General features: G+C 55.2%; 17 non-coding genes and 2 pseudogenes across 17 annotated transcripts; all 19 read left to right on the forward strand.

Annotated features, from left to right (window-relative positions):
* The first annotated feature begins 374 nt into the window (after positions 1–374).
* On the forward strand, positions 375–493 carry LOC126178160 (5S ribosomal RNA). The gene has a single exon (XR_007536074.1). It is a non-coding gene; the product is annotated as a 5S ribosomal RNA (ribosomal RNA).
* An 846-nt stretch (positions 494–1339) lies between these two features.
* LOC126178277 (5S ribosomal RNA) lies at positions 1340–1458 on the forward strand. The gene has a single exon (XR_007536185.1). It is a non-coding gene; the product is annotated as a 5S ribosomal RNA (ribosomal RNA).
* Positions 1459–2293: 835 nt separating this feature from the next.
* LOC126178709 (5S ribosomal RNA) lies at positions 2294–2412 on the forward strand (annotated as a pseudogene).
* An 856-nt stretch (positions 2413–3268) lies between these two features.
* LOC126178161 (5S ribosomal RNA) lies at positions 3269–3387 on the forward strand. Its single transcript, XR_007536075.1, has one exon. It is a non-coding gene; the product is annotated as a 5S ribosomal RNA (ribosomal RNA).
* An 840-nt stretch (positions 3388–4227) lies between these two features.
* On the forward strand, positions 4228–4346 carry LOC126178282 (5S ribosomal RNA). The gene has a single exon (XR_007536190.1). It is a non-coding gene; the product is annotated as a 5S ribosomal RNA (ribosomal RNA).
* Positions 4347–5186: 840 nt separating this feature from the next.
* On the forward strand, positions 5187–5305 carry LOC126178458 (5S ribosomal RNA). The gene has a single exon (XR_007536359.1). It is a non-coding gene; the product is annotated as a 5S ribosomal RNA (ribosomal RNA).
* An 840-nt stretch (positions 5306–6145) lies between these two features.
* Positions 6146–6264, forward strand: LOC126178301 (5S ribosomal RNA). The gene has a single exon (XR_007536208.1). It is a non-coding gene; the product is annotated as a 5S ribosomal RNA (ribosomal RNA).
* An 845-nt stretch (positions 6265–7109) lies between these two features.
* LOC126178567 (5S ribosomal RNA) lies at positions 7110–7228 on the forward strand. Its single transcript, XR_007536455.1, has one exon. It is a non-coding gene; the product is annotated as a 5S ribosomal RNA (ribosomal RNA).
* Positions 7229–8080: 852 nt separating this feature from the next.
* On the forward strand, positions 8081–8199 carry LOC126178162 (5S ribosomal RNA). The gene has a single exon (XR_007536076.1). It is a non-coding gene; the product is annotated as a 5S ribosomal RNA (ribosomal RNA).
* Positions 8200–9045: 846 nt separating this feature from the next.
* Positions 9046–9164, forward strand: LOC126178278 (5S ribosomal RNA). Its single transcript, XR_007536186.1, has one exon. It is a non-coding gene; the product is annotated as a 5S ribosomal RNA (ribosomal RNA).
* Positions 9165–10004: 840 nt separating this feature from the next.
* Positions 10005–10123, forward strand: LOC126178283 (5S ribosomal RNA). The gene has a single exon (XR_007536191.1). It is a non-coding gene; the product is annotated as a 5S ribosomal RNA (ribosomal RNA).
* An 840-nt stretch (positions 10124–10963) lies between these two features.
* LOC126178469 (5S ribosomal RNA) lies at positions 10964–11082 on the forward strand. Its single transcript, XR_007536365.1, has one exon. It is a non-coding gene; the product is annotated as a 5S ribosomal RNA (ribosomal RNA).
* An 840-nt stretch (positions 11083–11922) lies between these two features.
* On the forward strand, positions 11923–12041 carry LOC126178302 (5S ribosomal RNA). The gene has a single exon (XR_007536209.1). It is a non-coding gene; the product is annotated as a 5S ribosomal RNA (ribosomal RNA).
* Positions 12042–12886: 845 nt separating this feature from the next.
* On the forward strand, positions 12887–13005 carry LOC126178579 (5S ribosomal RNA). Its single transcript, XR_007536464.1, has one exon. It is a non-coding gene; the product is annotated as a 5S ribosomal RNA (ribosomal RNA).
* Positions 13006–13857: 852 nt separating this feature from the next.
* Positions 13858–13976, forward strand: LOC126178164 (5S ribosomal RNA). The gene has a single exon (XR_007536077.1). It is a non-coding gene; the product is annotated as a 5S ribosomal RNA (ribosomal RNA).
* An 846-nt stretch (positions 13977–14822) lies between these two features.
* LOC126178279 (5S ribosomal RNA) lies at positions 14823–14941 on the forward strand. Its single transcript, XR_007536187.1, has one exon. It is a non-coding gene; the product is annotated as a 5S ribosomal RNA (ribosomal RNA).
* Positions 14942–15776: 835 nt separating this feature from the next.
* Positions 15777–15895, forward strand: LOC126178710 (5S ribosomal RNA; annotated as a pseudogene).
* An 857-nt stretch (positions 15896–16752) lies between these two features.
* Positions 16753–16871, forward strand: LOC126178166 (5S ribosomal RNA). The gene has a single exon (XR_007536079.1). It is a non-coding gene; the product is annotated as a 5S ribosomal RNA (ribosomal RNA).
* Positions 16872–17716: 845 nt separating this feature from the next.
* On the forward strand, positions 17717–17835 carry LOC126178280 (5S ribosomal RNA). Its single transcript, XR_007536188.1, has one exon. It is a non-coding gene; the product is annotated as a 5S ribosomal RNA (ribosomal RNA).
* Positions 17836–17919: the final 84 nt, after the last annotated feature.

Below are 17919 nucleotides of genomic sequence, written 5' to 3' on the forward strand. Positions count from 1 at the left end.
AGGCGAGGCGAGGCGAGGCGTGGAAGCCCACATCGCTACCAGTGGGCCCTCCAGTACGACACTGCCACACCCCGCACAGGCCGTCCGCTGAACACCAGGGACAAGATGCGTCCTCCGCTAGTGTCGAAGGTTGCACGCGCCCAGCGAATGACAGGGTGTGCAACGAGCAGCAGTGCGTCTCACACACGCGGCGGTGCGCCCGCCAATTCGGCCGTCACTGTGCTGGGACGCCGGGCGCGCCTCCCCGCGCCGTCCTCGAGGAACTGGCGGTTGCGGAAGGAAGCGCTTTCGTCAAATGCGGCCGAAAACTAACATTTTGTGTGTTGGGAGAAAAGCCGAACGCGAGTTCTGCCGTGCTCCTACATTAGATGAGCGCCAACGGCCATACCATGATGAATACACCGGTTCTCGTCCGATCACCGAAGTTAAGCATCATCGGGCCCGGCTAGTACTTGGATGGGTGACCGCCTGGGAAACCCGGGTGCTGCTGGCTCCCTTCCTGTTTTTTTTTTGTTATGTCACCAGCCCAATTTTCAAACTACCTTTCTGTTGTGACAAAGATGTTTCTTTATGCCTGTTAAACTACTGTAATGGTACGAAAATGCAGTAATTAACTCAGTTTGAGGGAGAATGTGCTAACCAAGTTTGCCAAGAGGACTTTGAAAACGACAAAACAGTACGAATCGGCAGGTGATTTCTGAAATACGTCACCGCCTATTGTTGTGTAGGAGTGTAGAGTTCCAAATTTGATTTGTAACCACGAATTTATTCCTTAGTCGTCTCGTCTCGTCTCGTCTCGTCTCGTCCCGCAGACGTTTGTCGTGCTTGCGCTGTCTTATGGACCACGACCCAAGCGGCAGCGAGCGGCAGTCGAGCAAAGTCGGGACAAGTCGGGACGGGGACAGGGACAGGGATAGGAATGGTGCGAATGCACTGCAAACTACGCAGACACCTGGTGTGAGGCGAGGCGAGGCGAGGCGAGGCGAAGAAGCCCACATCGCTACCAGTGGGCCCTCCAGCACGACACTGCCACACCCCGCACAGGCCCTCCGCTGAACACCAGGGACAAGATGCGTCCTCCGCTAGTGTCGAAGGCTGCACGCGCCCAGCGAATGACAGGGGGTGCAACGAGCAGCAGTGCGTCTCACACACGCGGCGGTGCGCCCGCCAATTCGGCCGTCACTCTGCTGGGACGCCGGGCGCGCCTCCCCGCGCCGTCCTCGAGGAACTGGCGGTTGCGGAAGGAAGCGCTTTCGTCAAATGCGGCCGAAAACTAACATTTTGTGTGTTGGGAGAAAAGCCGAACGCGAATTCTGCCGTGCTCCTACATTAGATGAGCGCCAACGGCCATACCATGATGAATACACCGGTTCTCGTCCGATCACCGAAGGTAAGCATCATCGGGCCCGGCTAGTACTTGGATGGGTGACCGCCTGGGAAACCCGGGTGCTGCTGGCTCCCTTCGTGTTTTTTTTTGTTATGTCACCAGCCCAATTTTCAAACTACCTTTCTGTTGTGACAAAGATGCTTCTTTATGCCTTTTAAACTACTGTAATGGTACGAAAATGCAGTAATTAACTCAGTTTGAGGGAGACTGTGCTAACCAAGTTTGCCAAGAGGACTTTGAAAACGACAAAACAGTACGAATCGGCAGGTGATTTCTGAAATACGTCACCGCCTATTGTTGTGTAGGAGTGTAGAGTTCCAAATTTGATTTGTAACCACGAATTTATTCCTTAGTCGTCTCGTCTCGTCTCGTCTCGTCTCGTCCCGCAGACGTTTGTCGTGCTTGCGCTGTCTTATGGACCACGACCCAAGCGGCAGCGAGCGGCAGTCGAGCAAAGTCGGGACAAGTCGGGACGGGGACAGGGACAGGGATAGGAATGGTGCGAATGCACTGCAAACTACGCAGACACCTGGTGTGAGGCGAGGCGAGGCGAGGAAGCCCACATCGCTACCAGTGGGCCCTCCAGCACGACACTGCCACACCCCGCACAGGCCCTCCGCTGAACACCAGGGACAAGATGCGTCCTCCGCTAGTGTCGAAGGCTGCACGCGCCCAGCGAATGACAGGGGGTGCAACGAGCAGCAGTGCGTCTCACACACGCGGCGGTGCGCCCGCCAATTCGGCCGTCACTCTGCTGGGACGCCGGGCGCGTTTCCCCCCGCCGTCCTCGAGGAACTGGCGGTTGCGGAAGGAAGCGCTTTCGTCAAATGCGGCCGAAAACTAACATTTTGTGTGTTGGGAGAAAAGCCGAACGCGAATTCTGCCGTGCTCCTACATTAGATGAGCGCCAACTGGCATACCATGATGAATACACCGGTTCTCGTCCGATCACCGAGGTTAAGCCTCATCGGGCCCGGCTAGTACTTGGATGGGTGTCCGCCTGGGAAACCCGGGTGCTGCTGGCTCCCTTCCTGTTTTTTTTTTGTTATGTCACCAGCCCAATTTTCAAACTACCTTTCTGTTGTGACAAAGATGCTTCCTTAAGCCTTTTAAACTACTGTAATGGTACGAAAATGCAGTAATTAACTCAGTTTGAGGGAGAATGTGCTAACCTAGTTTGCCAAGAGGACTTTGAAAACGACAAAATAGTACGAATAGGCAGGTGATTTCTGAAATACGTCACCGCCTATTGTTGTGTAGGTGTGTAGAGTTCCAAATTTGATTTGTAACCACGAATTTATTCCTTAGTCGTCTCGTCTCGTCTCGTCTCGTCTCGTCCCGCAGACGTTTGTCGTGCTTGCGCTGTCATATGGACCACGACCCGAGCGGCAGCGAGCGGCAGTCGAGCAAAGTCGGGACAAGTCGGGACGGGGACAGGGACAGGGATAGGAATGGTGCGAATGCACTGCAAACTACGCAGACACCTGGTGTGAGGCGTGGCGAGGCGAGGCGAGGCGAGGCGAGGCGAGGAAAACCACATCGCTACCAGTGGGCCCTCCAGTACGACACTGCCACACCCCGCACAGGCCCTCTGCTGAACACCAGGGACAAGATGCGTCCTCCGCTAGTGTCGAAGGTTGCACGCGCCCAGCGAATGACAGGGTGTGCAACGAGCAGCAGTGCGTCTCACACACGCGGCGGTGCGCCCGCCAATTCGGCCGTCACTGTGCTGGGACGCCGGGCGCGCCTCCCCGCGCCGTCCTCGAGGAACTGGCGGTTGCGGAAGGAAGCGCTTTCGTCAAATGCGGCCGAAAACTAAAATTTTGTGTGTTGGGAGAAAAGCCGAACGCGAGTTCTGCCGTGCTCCTACATTAGATGAGCGCCAACGGCCATACCATGATGAATACACCGGTTCTCGTCCGATCACCGAAGTTAAGCATCATCGGGCCCGGCTAGTACTTGGATGGGTGACCGCCTGGGAAACCCGGGTGCTGCTGGCTCCCTTCCTGTTTTTTTTTGTTATGTCACCAGCCCAATTTTCAAACTACCTTTCTGTTGTGACAAAGATGTTTCTTTATGCCTTTTAAACTACTGTAATGGTACGAAAATGCAGTAATTAACTCAGTTTGAGGGAGAATGTGCTAACCACGTTTGCCAAGAGGACTTTGAAAACGACAAAACAGTACGAATCGGCAGGTGATTTCTGAAATACGTCACCGCCTATTGTTGTGTAGGAGTGTAGAGTTCCAAATTTGATTTGTAACCACGAATTTATTCCTTAGTCGTCTCGTCTCGTCTCGTCTCGTCTCGTCCCGCAGACGTTTGTCGTGCTTGCGCTGTCTTATGGACCACGACCCAAGCGGCAGCGAGCGGCAGTCGAGCAAAGTCGGGACAAGTCGGGACGGGGACAGGGACAGGGATAGGAATGGTGCGAATGCACTGCAAACTACGCAGACACCTGGTGTGAGGCGAGGCGAGGCGAGGCGAGGAAGCCCACATCGCTACCAGTGGGCCCTCCAGCACGACACTGCCACACCCCGCACAGGCCCTCCGCTGAACACCAGGGACAAGATGCGTCCTCCGCTAGTGTCGAAGGCTGCACGCGCCCAGCGAATGACAGGGGGTGCAACGAGCAGCAGTGCGTCTCACACACGCGGCGGTGCGCCCGCCAATTCGGCCGTCACTCTGCTGGGACGCCGGGCGCGCCTCCCCGCGCCGTCCTCGAGGAACTGGCGGTTGCGGAAGGAAGCGCTTTCGTCAAATGCGGCCGAAAACTAACATTTTGTGTGTTGGGAGAAAAGCCGAACGCGAATTCTGCCGTGCTCCTACATTAGATGAGCGCCAACGGCCATACCATGATGAATACACCGGTTCTCGTCCGATCACCGAGGTTAAGCATCATCGGGCCCGGCTAGTACTTGGATGGGTGACCGCCTGGGAAACCCGGGTGCTGCTGGCTCCCTTCCTGTTTTTTTTTGTTATGTCACCAGCCCAATTTTCAAACTACGTTTCTGTTGTGACAAAGATGCATCCTTAAGCCTTTTAAACTACTGTAATGGTACGAAAATGCAGTAATTAACTCAGTTTGAGGGAGAATGTGCTAACCTAGTTTGCCAAGAGGACTTTGAAAACGACAAAACAGTACGAATCGGCAGGTGATTTCTGAAATACGTCACCGCCTATTGTTGTGTAGGTGTGTAGAGTTCCAAATTTGATTTGTAACCACGAATTTATTCCTTAGTCGTCTCGTCTCGTCTCGTCTCGTCTCGTCCCGCAGACGTTTGTCGTGCTTTCGCTGTCATATGGACCACGACCCGAGCGGCAGCGAGCGGCAGTCGAGCAAAGTCGGGACAAGTCGGGACGGGGACAGGGACAGGGATAGGAATGGTGCGAATGCACTGCAAACTACGCAGACACCTGGTGTGAGGCGAGGCGAGGCGAGGCGAGGAAGCCCACATCGCTACCAGTGGGCCCTCCAGCACGACACTGCCACACCCCGCACAGGCCCTCCGCTGAACACCAGGGACAAGATGCGTCCTCCGCTAGTGTCGAAGGCTGCACGCGCCCAGCGAATGACAGGGGGTGCAACGAGCAGCAGTGCGTCTCACACACGCGGCGGTGCGCCCGCCAATTCGGCCGTCACTCTGCTGGGACGCCGGGCGCGCCTCCCCCCGCCGTCCTCGAGGAACTGGCGGTTGCGGAAGGAAGCGCTTTCGTCAAATGCGGCCGAAAACTAACATTTTGTGTGTTGGGAGAAAAGCCGAACGCGAATTCTGCCGTGCTCCTACATTAGATGAGCGCCAACGGCCATACCATGATGAATACACCGGTTCTCGTCCGATCACCGAGGTTAAGCATCATCGGGCCCGGCTAGTACTTGGATGGGTGACCGCCTGGGATACCCGGGTGCTGCTGGCTCCCTTCCTGTTTTTTTTTGTTATGTCACCAGCCCAATTTTCAAACTACCTTTCTGTTGTGACAAAGATGCTTCCTTAAGCCTTTTAAACTACTGTAATGGTACGAAAATGCAGTAATTAACTCAGTTTGAGGGAGAATGTGCTAACCTAGTTTGCCAAGAGGACTTTGAAAACGACAAAACAGTACGAATCGGCAGGTGATTTCTGAAATACGTCTTCGCCTATTGTTGTGTAGGTGTGTAGAGTTCCAAATTTGATTTGTAACCACGAATTTATTCCTTAGTCGTCTCGTCTCGTCTCGTCTCGTCTCGTCCCGCAGACGTTTGTCGTGCTTGCGCTGTCATATGGACCACGACCCGAGCGGCAGCGAGCGGCAGTCGAGCAAAGTCGGGACAAGTCGGGACGGGGACAGGGACAGGGATAGGAATGGTGCGAATGCACTGCAAACTACGCAGACACCTGGTGTGAGGCGAGGCGAGGCGAGGCGAGGAAGCCCACATCGCTACCAGTGGGCCCTCCAGCACGACACTGCCACACCCCGCACAGGCCCTCCGCTGAACACCAGGGACAAGATGCGTCCTCCGCTAGTGTCGAAGGCTGCACGCGCCCAGCGAATGACAGGGGGTGCAACGAGCAGCAGTGCGTCTCACACACGCGGCGGTGCGCCCGCCAATTCGGCCGTCACTCTGCTGGGACGCCGGGCGCGCCTCCCCGCGCCGTCCTCGAGGAACTGGCGGTTGCGGAAGGAAGCGCTTTCGTCAAATGCGGCCGAAAACTAACATTTTGTGTGTTGGGAGAAAAGCCGAACGCGAGTTCTGCCGTGCTCCTACATTAGATGAGCGCCAACGGCCATACCATGATGAATACACCGGTTCTCGTCCGATCACAGAAGTTAAGCATCATCGGGCCCGGCTAGTACTTGGATGGGTGACCGCCTGGGAAACCCGGGTGCTGCTGGCTCCCTTCCTGTTTTTTTTTGTTATGTCACCAGCCCAATTTTCAAACTACCTTTCTGTTGTGACAAAGATGTTTCTTTATGCCTTTTAAACTACTGTAATGGTACGAAAATGCAGTAATTAACTCAGTTTGAGGGAGAATGTGCTAACCAAGTTTGCCAAGAGGACTTTGAAAACGACAAAACAGTACGAATCGGCAGGTGATTTCTGTAATACGTCACCGCCTATTGTTGTGTAGGAGTGTAGAGTTCCAAATTTGATTTGTAACCACGAATTTATTCCTTAGTCGTCTCGTCTCGTCTCGTCTCGTCTCGTCCCGCAGACGTTTGTCGTGCTTGCGCTGTCTTATGGACCACGACCCAAGCGGCAGCGAGTGGCAGTCGAGCAAAGTCGGGACAAGTCGGGACGGGGACAGGGACAGGGATAGGAATGGTGCGAATGCACTGCAAACTACGCAGACACCTGGTGTGAGGCGAGGCGAGGCGAGGCGAGGCGAGGAAGCCCACATCGCTACCAGTGGGCCCTCCAGCACGACACTGCCACACCCCGCACAGGCCCTCCGCTGAACACCAGGGACAAGATGCGTCCTCCGCTAGTGTCGAAGGCTGCACGCGCCCAGCGAATGACAGGGGGTGCAACGAGCAGCAGTGCGTCTCACACACGCGGCGGTGCGCCCGCCAATTCGGCCGTCACTCTGCTGGGACGCCGGGCGCGTTTCCCGCCGCCGTCCTCGAGGAACTGGCGGTTGCGGAAGGAAGCGCTTTCGTCAAATGCGGCCGAAAACTAACATTTTGTGTGTTGGGAGAAAAGCCGAACGCGAATTCTGCCGTGCTCCTACATTAGATGAGCGCCAACGGGCATACCATGATGAATACACCGGTTCTCGTCCGATCACCGAGGTTAAGCCTCATGGGGCCCGGCTAGTACTTGGATGGGTGACCGCCTGGGAAACCCGGGTGCTGCTGGCTCCCTTCCTGTTTTTTTTTTTGTTATGTCACCAGCCCAATTTTCAAACTACCTTTCTGTTGTGACAAAGATGCTTCCTTAAGCCTTTTAACCTACTGTAATGGTACGAAAATGCAGTAATTAACTCAGTTTGAGGGAGAATGTGCTAACCTAGTTTGCCAAGAGGACTTTGAAAACGACAAAACAGTACGAATCGGCAGGTGATTTCTGAAATACGTCACCGCCTATTGTTGTGTAGGTGTGTAGAGTTCCAAATTTGATTTGTAACCACGAATTTATTCCTTAGTCGTCTCGTCTCGTCTCGTCTCGTCTCGTCCCGCAGACGTTTGTCGTGCTTGCGCTGTCATATGGACCACGACCCGAGCGGCAGCGAGCGGCAGTCGAGCAAAGTCGGGACAAGTCGGGACGGGGACAGGGACAGGGATAGGAATGGTGCGAATGCACTGCAAACTACGCAGACACCTGGTGTGAGGCGAGGCGAGGCGAGGCGAGGCGAGGCGTGGAAGCCCACATCGCTACCAGTGGGCCCTCCAGTACGACACTGCCACACCCCGCACAGGCCGTCCGCTGAACACCAGGGACAAGATGCGTCCTCCGCTAGTGTCGAAGGTTGCACGCGCCCAGCGAATGACAGGGTGTGCAACGAGCAGCAGTGCGTCTCACACACGCGGCGGTGCGCCCGCCAATTCGGCCGTCACTGTGCTGGGACGCCGGGCGCGCCTCCCCGCGCCGTCCTCGAGGAACTGGCGGTTGCGGAAGGAAGCGCTTTCGTCAAATGCGGCCGAAAACTAACATTTTGTGTGTTGGGAGAAAAGCCGAACGCGAGTTCTGCCGTGCTCCTACATTAGATGAGCGCCAACGGCCATACCATGATGAATACACCGGTTCTCGTCCGATCACCGAAGTTAAGCATCATCGGGCCCGGCTAGTACTTGGATGGGTGACCGCCTGGGAAACCCGGGTGCTGCTGGCTCCCTTCCTGTTTTTTTTTTGTTATGTCACCAGCCCAATTTTCAAACTACCTTTCTGTTGTGACAAAGATGTTTCTTTATGCCTGTTAAACTACTGTAATGGTACGAAAATGCAGTAATTAACTCAGTTTGAGGGAGAATGTGCTAACCAAGTTTGCCAAGAGGACTTTGAAAACGACAAAACAGTACGAATCGGCAGGTGATTTCTGAAATACGTCACCGCCTATTGTTGTGTAGGAGTGTAGAGTTCCAAATTTGATTTGTAACCACGAATTTATTCCTTAGTCGTCTCGTCTCGTCTCGTCTCGTCTCGTCCCGCAGACGTTTGTCGTGCTTGCGCTGTCTTATGGACCACGACCCAAGCGGCAGCGAGCGGCAGTCGAGCAAAGTCGGGACAAGTCGGGACGGGGACAGGGACAGGGATAGGAATGGTGCGAATGCACTGCAAACTACGCAGACACCTGGTGTGAGGCGAGGCGAGGCGAGGCGAGGCGAAGAAGCCCACATCGCTACCAGTGGGCCCTCCAGCACGACACTGCCACACCCCGCACAGGCCCTCCGCTGAACACCAGGGACAAGATGCGTCCTCCGCTAGTGTCGAAGGCTGCACGCGCCCAGCGAATGACAGGGGGTGCAACGAGCAGCAGTGCGTCTCACACACGCGGCGGTGCGCCCGCCAATTCGGCCGTCACTCTGCTGGGACGCCGGGCGCGCCTCCCCGCGCCGTCCTCGAGGAACTGGCGGTTGCGGAAGGAAGCGCTTTCGTCAAATGCGGCCGAAAACTAACATTTTGTGTGTTGGGAGAAAAGCCGAACGCGAATTCTGCCGTGCTCCTACATTAGATGAGCGCCAACGGCCATACCATGATGAATACACCGGTTCTCGTCCGATCACCGAAGGTAAGCATCATCGGGCCCGGCTAGTACTTGGATGGGTGACCGCCTGGGAAACCCGGGTGCTGCTGGCTCCCTTCGTGTTTTTTTTTGTTATGTCACCAGCCCAATTTTCAAACTACCTTTCTGTTGTGACAAAGATGCTTCTTTATGCCTTTTAAACTACTGTAATGGTACGAAAATGCAGTAATTAACTCAGTTTGAGGGAGACTGTGCTAACCAAGTTTGCCAAGAGGACTTTGAAAACGACAAAACAGTACGAATCGGCAGGTGATTTCTGAAATACGTCACCGCCTATTGTTGTGTAGGAGTGTAGAGTTCCAAATTTGATTTGTAACCACGAATTTATTCCTTAGTCGTCTCGTCTCGTCTCGTCTCGTCTCGTCCCGCAGACGTTTGTCGTGCTTGCGCTGTCTTATGGACCACGACCCAAGCGGCAGCGAGCGGCAGTCGAGCAAAGTCGGGACAAGTCGGGACGGGGACAGGGACAGGGATAGGAATGGTGCGAATGCACTGCAAACTACGCAGACACCTGGTGTGAGGCGAGGCGAGGCGAGGCGAGGAAGCCCACATCGCTACCAGTGGGCCCTCCAGCACGACACTGCCACACCCCGCACAGGCCCTCCGCTGAACACCAGGGACAAGATGCGTCCTCCGCTAGTGTCGAAGGCTGCACGCGCCCAGCGAATGACAGGGGGTGCAACGAGCAGCAGTGCGTCTCACACACGCGGCGGTGCGCCCGCCAATTCGGCCGTCACTCTGCTGGGACGCCGGGCGCGCCTCCCCGCGCCGTCCTCGAGGAACTGGCGGTTGCGGAAGGAAGCGCTTTCGTCAAATGCGGCCGAAAACTAACATTTTGTGTGTTGGGAGAAAAGCCGAACGCGAATTCTGCCGTGCTCCTACATTAGATGAGCGCCAACGGCCATACCATGATGAATACACCGGTTCTCGTCCGATCACCGAGGTTAAGCATCATCGGGCCCGGCTAGTACTTGGATGGGTGACCGCCTGGGAAACCCGGGTGCTGCTGGCTCCCTTCCTGTTTTTTTTTGTTATGTCACCAGCCCAATTTTCAAACTACGTTTCTGTTGTGACAAAGATGCATCCTTAAGCCTTTTAAACTACTGTAATGGTACGAAAATGCAGTAATTAACTCAGTTTGAGGGAGAATGTGCTAACCTAGTTTGCCAAGAGGACTTTGAAAACGACAAAACAGTACGAATCGGCAGGTGATTTCTGAAATACGTCACCGCCTATTGTTGTGTAGGTGTGTAGAGTTCCAAATTTGATTTGTAACCACGAATTTATTCCTTAGTCGTCTCGTCTCGTCTCGTCTCGTCTCGTCCCGCAGACGTTTGTCGTGCTTTCGCTGTCATATGGACCACGACCCGAGCGGCAGCGAGCGGCAGTCGAGCAAAGTCGGGACAAGTCGGGACGGGGACAGGGACAGGGATAGGAATGGTGCGAATGCACTGCAAACTACGCAGACACCTGGTGTGAGGCGAGGCGAGGCGAGGCGAGGAAGCCCACATCGCTACCAGTGGGCCCTCCAGCACGACACTGCCACACCCCGCACAGGCCCTCCGCTGAACACCAGGGACAAGATGCGTCCTCCGCTAGTGTCGAAGGCTGCACGCGCCCAGCGAATGACAGGGGGTGCAACGAGCAGCAGTGCGTCTCACACACGCGGCGGTGCGCCCGCCAATTCGGCCGTCACTCTGCTGGGACGCCGGGCGCGCCTCCCCCCGCCGTCCTCGAGGAACTGGCGGTTGCGGAAGGAAGCGCTTTCGTCAAATGCGGCCGAAAACTAACATTTTGTGTGTTGGGAGAAAAGCCGAACGCGAATTCTGCCGTGCTCCTACATTAGATGAGCGCCAACGGCCATACCATGATGAATACACCGGTTCTCGTCCGATCACCGAGGTTAAGCATCATCGGGCCCGGCTAGTACTTGGATGGGTGACCGCCTGGGATACCCGGGTGCTGCTGGCTCCCTTCCTGTTTTTTTTTGTTATGTCACCAGCCCAATTTTCAAACTACCTTTCTGTTGTGACAAAGATGCTTCCTTAAGCCTTTTAAACTACTGTAATGGTACGAAAATGCAGTAATTAACTCAGTTTGAGGGAGAATGTGCTAACCTAGTTTGCCAAGAGGACTTTGAAAACGACAAAACAGTACGAATCGGCAGGTGATTTCTGAAATACGTCTTCGCCTATTGTTGTGTAGGTGTGTAGAGTTCCAAATTTGATTTGTAACCACGAATTTATTCCTTAGTCGTCTCGTCTCGTCTCGTCTCGTCTCGTCCCGCAGACGTTTGTCGTGCTTGCGCTGTCATATGGACCACGACCCGAGCGGCAGCGAGCGGCAGTCGAGCAAAGTCGGGACAAGTCGGGACGGGGACAGGGACAGGGATAGGAATGGTGCGAATGCACTGCAAACTACGCAGACACCTGGTGTGAGGCGAGGCGAGGCGAGGCGAGGAAGCCCACATCGCTACCAGTGGGCCCTCCAGCACGACACTGCCACACCCCGCACAGGCCCTCCGCTGAACACCAGGGACAAGATGCGTCCTCCGCTAGTGTCGAAGGCTGCACGCGCCCAGCGAATGACAGGGGGTGCAACGAGCAGCAGTGCGTCTCACACACGCGGCGGTGCGCCCGCCAATTCGGCCGTCACTCTGCTGGGACGCCGGGCGCGCCTCCCCGCGCCGTCCTCGAGGAACTGGCGGTTGCGGAAGGAAGCGCTTTCGTCAAATGCGGCCGAAAACTAACATTTTGTGTGTTGGGAGAAAAGCCGAACGCGAGTTCTGCCGTGCTCCTACATTAGATGAGCGCCAACGGCCATACCATGATGAATACACCGGTTCTCGTCCGATCACAGAAGTTAAGCATCATCGGGCCCGGCTAGTACTTGGATGGGTGACCGCCTGGGAAACCCGGGTGCTGCTGGCTCCCTTCCTGTTTTTTTTTGTTATGTCACCAGCCCAATTTTCAAACTACCTTTCTGTTGTGACAAAGATGTTTCTTTATGCCTTTTAAACTACTGTAATGGTACGAAAATGCAGTAATTAACTCAGTTTGAGGGAGAATGTGCTAACCAAGTTTGCCAAGAGGACTTTGAAAACGACAAAACAGTACGAATCGGCAGGTGATTTCTGAAATACGTCACCGCCTATTGTTGTGTAGGAGTGTAGAGTTCCAAATTTGATTTGTAACCACGAATTTATTCCTTAGTCGTCTCGTCTCGTCTCGTCTCGTCTCGTCCCGCAGACGTTTGTCGTGCTTGCGCTGTCTTATGGACCACGACCCAAGCGGCAGCGAGTGGCAGTCGAGCAAAGTCGGGACAAGTCGGGACGGGGACAGGGACAGGGATAGGAATGGTGCGAATGCACTGCAAACTACGCAGACACCTGGTGTGAGGCGAGGCGAGGCGAGGCGAGGCGAGGAAGCCCACATCGCTACCAGTGGGCCCTCCAGCACGACACTGCCACACCCCGCACAGGCCCTCCGCTGAACACCAGGGACAAGATGCGTCCTCCGCTAGTGTCGAAGGCTGCACGCGCCCAGCGAATGACAGGGGGTGCAACGAGCAGCAGTGCGTCTCACACACGCGGCGGTGCGCCCGCCAATTCGGCCGTCACTCTGCTGGGACGCCGGGCGCGTTTCCCGCCGCCGTCCTCGAGGAACTGGCGGTTGCGGAAGGAAGCGCTTTCGTCAAATGCGGCCGAAAACTAACATTTTGTGTGTTGGGAGAAAAGCCGAACGCGAATTCTGCCGTGCTCCTACATTAGATGAGCGCCAACGGGCATACCATGATGAATACACCGGTTCTCGTCCGATCACCGAGGTTAAGCCTCATGGGGCCCGGCTAGTACTTGGATGGGTGACCGCCTGGGAAACCCGGGTGCTGCTGGCTCCCTTCCTGTTTTTTTTTTTGTTATGTCACCAGCCCAATTTTCAAACTACCTTTCTGTTGTGACAAAGATGCTTCCTTAAGCCTTTTAACCTACTGTAATGGTACGAAAATGCAGTAATTAACTCAGTTTGAGGGAGAATGTGCTAACCTAGTTTGCCAAGAGGACTTTGAAAACGACAAAACAGTACGAATCGGCAGGTGATTTCTGAAATACGTCACCGCCTATTGTTGTGTAGGTGTGTAGAGTTCCAAATTTGATTTGTAACCACGAATTTATTCCTTAGTCGTCTCGTCTCGTCTCGTCTCGTCTCGTCCCGCAGACGTTTGTCGTGCTTGCGCTGTCATATGGACCACGACCCGAGCGGCAGCGAGCGGCAGTCGAGCAAAGTCGGGACAAGTCGGGACGGGGACAGGGACAGGGATAGGAATGGTGCGAATGCACTGCAAACTACGCAGACACCTGGTGTGAGGCGAGGCGAGGCGAGGCGAGGCGAGGCGTGGAAGCCCACATCGCTACCAGTGGGCCCTCCAGTACGACACTGCCACACCCCGCACAGGCCGTCCGCTGAACACCAGGGACAAGATGCGTCCTCCGCTAGTGTCGAAGGTTGCACGCGCCCAGCGAATGACAGGGTGTGCAACGAGCAGCAGTGCGTCTCACACACGCGGCGGTGCGCCCGCCAATTCGGCCGTCACTGTGCTGGGACGCCGGGCGCGCCTCCCCGCGCCGTCCTCGAGGAACTGGCGGTTGCGGAAGGAAGCGCTTTCGTCAAATGCGGCCGAAAACTAACATTTTGTGTGTTGGGAGAAAAGCCGAACGCGAGTTCTGCCGTGCTCCTACATTAGATGAGCGCCAACGGCCATACCATGATGAATACACCGGTTCTCGTCCGATCACCGAAGTTAAGCATCATCGGGCCCGGCTAGTACTTGGATGGGTGACCGCCTGGGAAACCCGGGTGCTGCTGGCTCCCTTCCTGTTTTTTTTTTGTTATGTCACCAGCCCAATTTTCAAACTACCTTTCTGTTGTGACAAAGATGTTTCTTTATGCCTGTTAAACTACTGTAATGGTACGAAAATGCAGTAATTAACTCAGTTTGAGGGAGAATGTGCTAACCAAGTTTGCCAAGAGGACTTTGAAAACGACAAAACAGTACGAATCGGCAGGTGATTTCTGAAATACGTCACCGCCTATTGTTGTGTAGGAGTGTAGAGTTCCAAATTTGATTTGTAACCACGAATTTATTCCTTAGTCGTCTCGTCTCGTCTCGTCTCGTCTCGTCCCGCAGACGTTTGTCGTGCTTGCGCTGTCTTATGGACCACGACCCAAGCGGCAGCGAGCGGCAGTCGAGCAAAGTCGGGACAAGTCGGGACGGGGACAGGGACAGGGATAGGAATGGTGCGAATGCACTGCAAACTACGCAGACACCTGGTGTGAGGCGAGGCGAGGCGAGGCGAGGCGAAGAAGCCCACATCGCTACCAGTGGGCCCTCCAGCACGACACTGCCACACCCCGCACAGGCCCTCCGCTGAACACCAGGGACAAGATGCGTCCTCCGCTAGTGTCGAAGGCTGCACGCGCCCAGCGAATGACAGGGGGTGCAACGAGCAGCAGTGCGTCTCACACACGCGGCGGTGCGCCCGCCAATTCGGCCGTCACTCTGCTGGGACGCCGGGCGCGCCTCCCCGCGCCGTCCTCGAGGAACTGGCGGTTGCGGAAGGAAGCGCTTTCGTCAAATGCGGCCGAAAACTAACATTTTGTGTGTTGGGAGAAAAGCCGAACGCGAATTCTGCCGTGCTCCTACATTAGATGAGCGCCAACGGCCATACCATGATGAATACACCGGTTCTCGTCCGATCACCGAAGGTAAGCATCATCGGGCCCGGCTAGTACTTGGATGGGTGACCGCCTGGGAAACCCGGGTGCTGCTGGCTCCCTTCGTGTTTTTTTTTGTTATGTCACCAGCCCAATTTTCAAACTACCTTTCTGTTGTGACAAAGATGCTTCTTTATGCCTTTTAAACTACTGTAATGGTACGAAAATGCAGTAATTAACTCAGTTTGAGGGAGACTGTGCTAACCAAGTTTGCCAAGAGGACTTTGAAAACGACAAAACAGTACGAATCGGCAGGTGATTTCTGAAATACGTCACCGCCTATTGTTGTGTAGGAGTGTAGAGTTCCAAATTTGATTTGTAACCACGAATTTATTCCTTAGTCGTCTCGTCTCGTCTCGTCTCGTCTCGTCCCGCAGACGTTTGTCGTGCTTGCGCTGTCTTATGGACCACGACCCAAGCGGCAGCGAGCGGCAGTCGAGCAAAGTCGGGACAAGTCGGGACGGGGACAGGGACAGGGATAGGAATGGTGCGAATGCACTGCAAACTACGCAGACACCTGGTGTGAGGCGAGGCGAGGCGAGGAAGCCCACATCGCTACCAGTGGGCCCTCCAGCACGACACTGCCACACCCCGCACAGGCCCTCCGCTGAACACCAGGGACAAGATGCGTCCTCCGCTAGTGTCGAAGGCTGCACGCGCCCAGCGAATGACAGGGGGTGCAACGAGCAGCAGTGCGTCTCACACACGCGGCGGTGCGCCCGCCAATTCGGCCGTCACTCTGCTGGGACGCCGGGCGCGTTTCCCCCCGCCGTCCTCGAGGAACTGGCGGTTGCGGAAGGAAGCGCTTTCGTCAAATGCGGCCGAAAACTAACATTTTGTGTGTTGGGAGAAAAGCCGAACGCGAATTCTGCCGTGCTCCTACATTAGATGAGCGCCAACTGGCATACCATGATGAATACACCGGTTCTCGTCCGATCACCGAGGTTAAGCCTCATCGGGCCCGGCTAGTACTTGGATGGGTGTCCGCCTGGGAAACCCGGGTGCTGCTGGCTCCCTTCCTGTTTTTTTTTTTGTTATGTCACCAGCCCAATTTTCAAACTACCTTTCTGTTGTGACAAAGATGCTTCCTTAAGCCTTTTAAACTACTGTAATGGTACGAAAATGCAGTAATTAACTCAGTTTGAGGGAGAATGTGCTAACCTAGTTTGCCAAGAGGACTTTGAAAACGACAAAACAGTACGAATCGGCAGGTGATTTCTGAAATACGTCACCGCCTATTGTTGTGTAGGTGTGTAGAGTTCCAAATTTGATTTGTAACCACGAATTTATTCCTTAGTCGTCTCGTCTCGTCTCGTCTCGTCTCGTCCCGCAGACGTTTGTCGTGCTTGCGCTGTCATATGGACCACGACCCGAGCGGCAGCGAGCGGCAGTCGAGCAAAGTCGGGACAAGTCGGGACGGGGACAGGGACAGGGATAGGAATGGTGCGAATGCACTGCAAACTACGCAGACACCTGGTGTGAGGCGAGGCGAGGCGAGGCGAGGCGAGGCGAGGCGTGGAAGCCCACATCGCTACCAGTGGGCCCTCCAGTACGACACTGCCACACCCCGCACAGGCCGTCCGCTGAACACCAGGGACAAGATGCGTCCTCCGCTAGTGTCGAAGGTTGCACGCGCCCAGCGAATGACAGGGGGTGCAACGAGCAGCAGTGCGTCTCACACACGCGGCGGTGCGCCCGCCAATTCGGCCGTCACTGTGCTGGGACGCCGGGCGCGCCTCCCCGCGCCGTCCTCGAGGAACTGGCGGTTGCGGAAGGAAGCGCTTTCGTCAAATGCGGCCGAAAACTAACATTTTGTGTGTTGGGAGAAAAGTCGAATGCGAATTCTGCCGTGCTCCTACATTAGATGAGCGCCAACGGCCATACCATGATGAATACACCGGTTCTCGTCCGATCACCGAAGTTAAGCATCATCGGGCCCGGCTAGTACTTGGATGGGTGACCGCCTGGGAAACCCGGGTGCTGCTGGCTCCCTTCCTGTTTTTTTTTGTTATGTCACCAGCCCAATTTTCAAACTACCTTTCTGTTGTGACAAAGATGTTTCTTTATGCCTTTTAAACTACTGTAATGGTACGAAAATGCAGTAATTAACTCAGTTTGAGGGAGAATGTGCTAACCAAGTTTGCCAAGAGGACTTTGAAAACGACAAAACAGTACGAATCGGCAGGTGATTTCTGAAATACGTCACCGCCTATTGTTGTGTAGGAGTGTAGAGTTCCAAATTTGATTTGTAACCACGAATTTATTCCTTAGTCGTCTCGTCTCGTCTCGTCTCGTCTCGTCCCGCAGACGTTTGTCGTGCTTGCGCTGTCTTATGGACCACGACCCAAGCGGCAGCGAGCGGCAGTCGAGCAAAGTCGGGACGAGTCGGGACGGGGACAGGGACAGGGATAGGAATGGTGCGAATGCACTGCAAACTACGCAGACACCTGGTGTGAGGCGAGGCGAGGCGAGGCGAGGCGAAGAAGCCCACATCGCTACCAGTGGGCCCTCCAGCACGACACTGCCACACCCCGCACAGGCCCTCCGCTGAACACCAGGGACAAGATGCGTCCTCCGCTAGTGTCGAAGGCTGCACGCGCCCAGCGAATGACAGGGGGTGCAACGAGCAGCAGTGCGTCTCACACACGCGGCGGTGCGCCCGCCAATTCGGCCGTCACTCTGCTGGGACGCCGGGCGCGCCTCCCCGCGCCGTCCTCGAGGAACTGGCGGTTGCGGAAGGAAGCGCTTTCGTCAAATGCGGCCGAAAACTAACATTTTGTGTGTTGGGAGAAAAGCCGAACGCGAATTCTGCCGTGCTCCTACATTAGATGAGCGCCAACGGCCATACCATGATGAATACACCGGTTCTCGTCCGATCACCGAAGGTAAGCATCATCGGGCCCGGCTAGTACTTGGATGGGTGACCGCCTGGGAAACCCGGGTGCTGCTGGCTCCCTTCGTGTTTTTTTTTGTTATGTCACCAGCCCAATTTTCAAACTACCTTTCTGTTGTGACAAAGATGCTTCTTTATGCCTTT

Source organism: Schistocerca cancellata, chromosome 3, assembly GCF_023864275.1.
Source record: "Schistocerca cancellata isolate TAMUIC-IGC-003103 chromosome 3, iqSchCanc2.1, whole genome shotgun sequence".
Classification (NCBI taxonomy): Eukaryota; Metazoa; Arthropoda; class Insecta; order Orthoptera; family Acrididae; genus Schistocerca; species Schistocerca cancellata.